The 6,625-nt window shown below is 39.7% G+C and overlaps 1 long non-coding RNA gene across 3 annotated transcripts; it reads left to right on the top strand.

Moving 5' to 3' along the window:
• The first annotated feature begins 278 nt into the window (after positions 1–278).
• LOC122466048 lies at positions 279–4,138 on the top strand. Of its 3 annotated transcripts, none has more exons than XR_006291259.1 (2): positions 279–346; positions 3,857–4,138. It is a non-coding gene; the product is annotated as an uncharacterized LOC122466048 (long non-coding RNA). The 3 variants fall into 3 exon arrangements; XR_006291261.1 differs by having other exon boundaries at positions 1,599–4,138; XR_006291260.1 differs by having other exon boundaries at positions 299–346; positions 1,596–4,138.
• Positions 4,139–6,625: the final 2,487 nt, after the last annotated feature.

Here is a 6,625-nt window from a genome sequence, read left to right as displayed (position 1 = left end):
CACTCCCTTTCCAGATTTAAAAAAAAAACTTTCTTCTAAAGCAGGATATTTTAAAGTAAAACTTTAATGTACAAAGTTCTGTACCTAGAATTAAGTGTGGTACCTCCAGCTAAATGCTATCAAAGGTAGCTGTTTAAGGCAGCTATATATTTGAGTATGCATAGATAATACAGTAAATATGAATGTAAATATGCATAATTTGTCTGACTCAGTGTTCATTCAGGATTACTCTGGTTGCAGTCATAGATTTACAAAGCAATGCCTGGTTTTCTCTTGCAGATACCCCTGGCAGTAACTTCCTTAGGAAGTGAGCTCACTCTCCCACATGGAAGCCTTTTACAAAATGGTAATGATCCCGCTACTGCCAACTACAGAACGCAGGACTAAACTACCTGCTCTCTTTATTTATTTATTTTCCCTGTAACCATTTGTCAGCTAATGAGTCCTTTTTAAGCTTGGTTCCTAAATAACGTACACAGTATTGTTTTACTAACAGCCTCCAATTAATGGACACAAAGATATAAACAGCAGGAATGTAAAATCATTAAAGAGTGGCTTTTGGCTCTTTCATTCAGGCTCAAATGGTTGGTGCTGCTGTTACCAGTGATGAAAGACATAAAGCAGACTAAAACCACATATTTTCAATACAAAATTCTGACATGGTATGTGTATGGCTGCACACTTATAAAAGAGAATAAGTGCTTGTGCAGGAGTTGTCGAGTTGGAAAAAGCTTCTGGTCACGCAATGGACAGTACAACTCTCCTTGCACCTCAGAAAACCTGTGGAAAGTCATGCCCATAAGCTGAAAACTGGCATGGCCTAATTATTAGGAATGTGTAAAGACCAGAATAAATAGCTCCAGGCTCACAGATAGTTTGGCTCTATCAGAATCTTAGGAACCATAAGGAAAGAGATAAGACAACATTATAATGCCACCATATAAATTCATGGTACACCTATACCTCAAATATTGCATGTCATTCTGGTCACCTTAACTCAAAAGGATATTTTACCTCTTTTTGGCACTAGTGCAACCGCTACTAGAATGCTGTGTCCCGTTCTGGTGTCCACAATTCAAGAAGGATGTTGATAACTTGAAGAGGGTCCAGAGAAGAGTCACAAGGATTAAAGGATTAGAAAACATACTTTATAGTGATAGATTCAAAGAACTCAATCTATTTAAACAAAGAGAAAGTTAAGGGATGACTGTATTAGTCTCTAAATACCTACATGGGGAACAAATTTGATAATGGACTCTTCAATCTAGCCTAGAAAGCTATAACATGATCCAATGGCTGGAAATTGAAGCTAGACAAATTCAGGTGGGAAATAAGGCATACATTTTTAGGAGTGAGTGTAATTAACCAATGGAACAATTTACCAAGGGTCATGGTGGATTCTCCATCACTGACAAATTTTTAAATCAAGTTTGGAGGTTTTCCTAAAAGATATGCTCTAGGAATTATTCTGGGGAAGTTCTATCTACTATGTTATACAGAAAGTCAGACTAGATGATCACAATGGTTCCTTCTGGCCTTGGAATCTCAGAGCTAGGAGACGGGGACCAACATAACAGCTGTCTTCTGTCTTTTAGCAGAGCAGACACCAAGAGATGCCAGCTGGGAAATGCTGGCCTGCTGAGAAGCCTGAAGTCTAAGGATAAGAGGCCAGTTTGGAGAGAAGCTGGTAAAGGCCCCACAGCTCGATAATCCACAACTTGTCTCTATGACGTTTTGGCGATCGTGCAGATGAGTAAAGGGTTTTGTCACCTCCTGCCCTGTAACCTTGGGTGCCTTTATGCTGTGCAACATTGGTTCAGAGTCCTGACACCAGTAGCCTGCCCACAAGCACAAGGTCTCACTCTGGCTTCCACTAGAATAATTACAACTTGTTGGGTGATATGAAGAGTCCTTCCAGTCCTAAGTCTTCCCAAATCTGCCCTCCCCAAGTTCTTAACTACCAGAAACTTGGACTTTTCCCCTCTGGTTCATCACCCCCAAAGTCATGGAACCAGCCCTGGACACCAGCTTACTCCACAGAGACCTGCTTGGGGTAAAAATAAACAAAGTTTGTTGAATAGGAAAATCATAGTTTCAAAGATGAAATAGTCAGGAAATCAAACATATACAAGTAACACAGAAAATAAAAACAAAGATGCAGCTTCAGGCTTCACAGTTTCAAGTTAGATGAAATCCCCTTTCTAATACAAGTTACCTATTGCCTCTGAACAGTTTCCCTAGCTTAGGGGGGAATCCAGCATTTCAGACAGCACCTGCCAAGTGACTGTCCCTCCATTTCTGGATGAAGACGTCCGTTTCAAGCTTCATTCTTAAAAAGGGGCTTTTTTCTCCCCTTCCACCAAACATGGTGACTCACGGTTATTCAGAGTGGGGAAGTTCTAATCAGGATGTTTCAAAGTTGTCTTAATTCTAATGGCCCAGCATTTGTCTTTGCCTGGGTTGTATGCTGCTAGGTGCTTGGAACAAGTTTTATCTGGTTGCCTCCCTGCCTGAATGCACCACAAATTATGAGCACAATTTTCTGTATACATAAATTCACAACCACTGTCTGTATACATAGCTCATAATGATCATTAAGGTTAGAACATTACAAGATTTCATAAAAGACTAACAACTTATAGCACAATGTATAAATCAGTTGATTCAACTGCTTATTCTTTGGGGTTCAGACCCCCTATTCTCCTTTGGGGAGTTTGGACCCCGATTGTCTCTGGAGACTGAGGAGAGCTGAGAACTCCAGCTTAGGAAGGACTAGAAAATCTGACTAACAAAACCCAGTTCCAAGGAGCAGAGCTGGGGAGACTCTTGGGTAAGGAGAAAGTGTGGAACTGACTAATACAGCCTTATTCCAAAGAGAAGAGCCTGGGATTCCTGCTTAAGGAAGGACTAAAGTGGTTCCCTGGTCAAAGATTCTTTTCAGGATCAGGAAAGAAAAGTCGTCTGAAGGAAGAAGCCAGAGGCAGCTAGTTGGACTAAGCAAGCCCAAGGTGACAAATGTCCACTGTAGAGTGAGCATCTACTTGTGCTTATGGTTATCATTAATGAGACTGTAAACCAAAAACTGCTAATACACCACGCAGTTACTCACTAACCACTTAAATTTATAACACGAACCTTTCCCCAACACTAAACTGAGATTAAGAAATGTAAGTCTTGTGAAGGTCTTGTGCTGTAATTGTTTCATTTGTTCAAGTTTCTTCTTTACATCAGAAGCTTCTTTTGTGAGCCTCTATAAAACCTTAACAGACAGAACTTTAAAAAAATCTAATATTTTAAAAATACACTACAATGAGGAACTCACTGGTAGAACAACAGCATTTCAGTTTGAAACTGCCATTTAGTGCCTAGCGCCTATATTTAATTTAACTAGGCAGTGAGCACAACAGAGAATACAATTTCTGTTTTTGAAGATGGTCCAGTGTGCATTCCACATGGGACCATGTGTGTGGTCTTTTCATGGTCAGAAAACAATGTTCTTATGTCCTATGTTTTTCTATAATAATCTGAAAGCTGGCTGTGTACCCATCCAAATGCAGAACACAAGTGATTTGTTTGATGGACACTGAGTTTCACTGTAATTAGCATTGTATATTATATATGCTATACTCTTAAGATAGTAATATACTGTAACAGAAGAATTGCAAATGCTCTGCAAGTTTGCTTCTAATGTGCACCTGTCAACATCAATAGATAACACTGCCCCGTGGTTTTATTCTGATTTAGAGAAAATGTAGCATTTGTAATACTTTCCAGTTTTAATATTTATGATTATGGTTTTGATAAATCAAAATAGCTTATTAACTCTCTCTTTGTTTTAAATTGTGCATAAAATAAGCATAGGAAAACTAAGAAGGATTTTCTGTGCTACTGAAGTGGAAGGAAACACAACATAAATGGAAAAGAAGAATTTAAAGAACTGTTCATCAGCCAGTCAGTCACCAGCAGAATATTCCTTCATTTGAATCCAGTTGTCATAAGTCTTCCAGAATTTTCAAATGAGCAGAACTGGAGGATTCAGGAACTGGAATAGTCAAGACACAGACTGACACTGTAAAGGAAACTGAGGAAGCTCTCATGAAGCGGGGAATTGGAAGAATATTAAATGATTTGGTTTCAAGGAAGTAGACTACTTTTTTTGTTGAAACCCGAAGACTGGAGCTGTTGGAACTCTATTTTTCAATCATGAGAATTTATGGTGTCCTCAAAAGAGGTGACTTATTTTAAGGTAAAATATCTTGATCTGAAACTCTGACTTTAACTGGCTATTTTAAAATTATTTCCCCCAGTTATTTCTTGTAAAAATTTGATTTTATTCAGAAAGGGTACATGTGAATTACCACAAAATCTTAAACCCACAGACTGACAACAGTGGGTCACTTAACAATTCTACTAGGAGGAATCATGCTCTTGTGCTCAGACCACACACTGTTAGTACAGCTGGACTTGAGTTTTTCCCCGTCCAAGCCTTCCGAAGGGTGAGGATCCCTCAGTACCTAGGTCAAGATGACTAGGACTTCAGCACCCTTGCATCATATTTTTGATAAGCTGGCTAAGACTATGTCAGACACCTCTTACTTCACTTTTGCCCCAGATTGTATAGAAAAAATACATCTTATCTGAGGATGTTACCATCTATATCTCCCACTCCCCTACATGCAAGGTGGGTGGTAGATCCAGGTCTGACCAATGGAAAGACCTGTCAAACTCCAGATAGAGCAGTGCTCTTGACAGCTCTGCATTGCCAAGCTTACTTTCTGTACCCCTAACTCATCAGGGAAAACTGCTCCTTCTCATTAGAGAGGAGATTTTTTCAAGTACCTAAATACATGCTAGGAACAGAATAACACAAGGCCACAATTCATGAAACAAAGGACCATAATCCATTCAAATTCAGTGTAATATTTTTTGTCTGTGAATAAAAGTGATGAGAGAGTTTAGATAATATATAAATAAGGGGGCAGATCCTCAGACTTCACTGAAGTTATGCTGATTTACATCCTCTGAGGATCTGGTTCAATATTCTTTTAAAAAGTTCACCATGAGGCATTACTTAGGATATGTCTTCACTGAGTTGGAGGTGTAATTTCTAGGTGTGTGCTCAGTAGCTTTGATTGTGCTAGCAGGCTAAAAACAGCAGTGTAGCTGCCATAATAGGGGCAGTGGGATCAACTTGGCACCGCAAGTACAGTCCCAACCAGGGCCCTACGTACTTAGGCGGCTAGCCCCTCCTGCTGCCATCACTATACTTCTATTTTTAGTGCATTACCTTGATCAAAGCTTGCAAGCATGTCTTTCTAGAACCAGCTCAAATGTAGACATGTATTTATCAGTGTTCATACAGTCCCCAGCACAATGGGGACCCCATCCTCTTTGGGGCTATAGTGTGCTACCAAAATATAATAATGGACAGGAAAGGGGTGCATGACAAATCAATAAAAGATAGGGTCAGGGAATGTAACTGTTTAGAATAGGATTTTCCAAAGAGCTCAAGTAGCGGCCTAACTCTGGTCATTGGAACCAATGAGAGCAGAGTCAAGCCAACACTGTGCTTTTGAAAATACCACCCTACCAGTAAACAGCCTTGTCTAAACGCAAAGTTGTACTGGTCTAACTAAAGCAGTTTAAAAACTGATTTTGGTCAAACTGGTGCCAAACCCCAGGTGTGGGCATTTGTCCTCCACTGGTGACTGTTCCTGAGCATTAGAACCTTTTATTTTTAAAAAGTTGTCAGTTACCTGAATGAACAAAAAAAAAAAATCATATCTGGGGAACAACTCTATTTTTTCTTTTTTCACTAGCCAAGAATTCAGGCAGCCAACATTTATTTTTAATCAATTTTTAAAAGTCACATTGTAGCTGATAAGACAAAGAAAATCTAACCCAAAGGGTAATTAATAAATGAGAATAAATTTAAAAAAATCCCAATTCCTGAAAAACACGATTTGTCTGAAATTGCATACTCATTTATAATCCATATGCTGACATAGGGCCAGTTCACAGCTCTAAGATCTGCAGCTCTGTCCTCCCTCCTCCCTACCTAAGCCCCACAGGAATAGGATCTGTGTGGTAGGTGGGAGCTAAAGGTAGGATTGTAAGATGGCCCATAGAGGTTCTCAGACTGAATCTGTATTCTTTGTTTATGGGCTCTTTAAGTGAAGTCCTGGAGGCATGTCTAGCATGGGGAGACCTTGATAGCACAGCTCCATTTAAGTCCTGTTGCAGGGGAGGATAGGGAGGCACTAGTGTGTCAGAACCCTCATGGAAGCACAGAGCCTTTGTATGAATATCTCTGGATGCCTGTGGATCCAGGGGGTTTGAGGGCTGGATCCATGAAGTATTCCATTAAGGAGGTGGGGGAAACTCCACAAGGGTATTTTCCTTTCCCTCCCACCCTTGGGTTTTACAACAGAAGGGGTGATTCCTCAACAGTCTGATGATAAAGGTCAATATATAGCAAAAGCCTCTTATCTGTACAAAGTCTTGAGAAAGAAAACAGGAAATCATGGAAACGTTTTTATTGTCTCAATCCTAGTCAGAAGTTTAAAATGTCTAGGATAACATTGTTAGCCATTACAAAATGTGAATTTTGTATTGTATTAGAGAT

This window comes from Chelonia mydas, chromosome 5, assembly GCF_015237465.2.
Source record: "Chelonia mydas isolate rCheMyd1 chromosome 5, rCheMyd1.pri.v2, whole genome shotgun sequence".
NCBI lineage: Eukaryota > Metazoa > Chordata > Testudines > Cheloniidae > Chelonia > Chelonia mydas.
The sequence above is the reverse complement of the archived record's forward strand: the minus strand, read 5'-3'. Positions and strand labels throughout refer to the sequence as shown.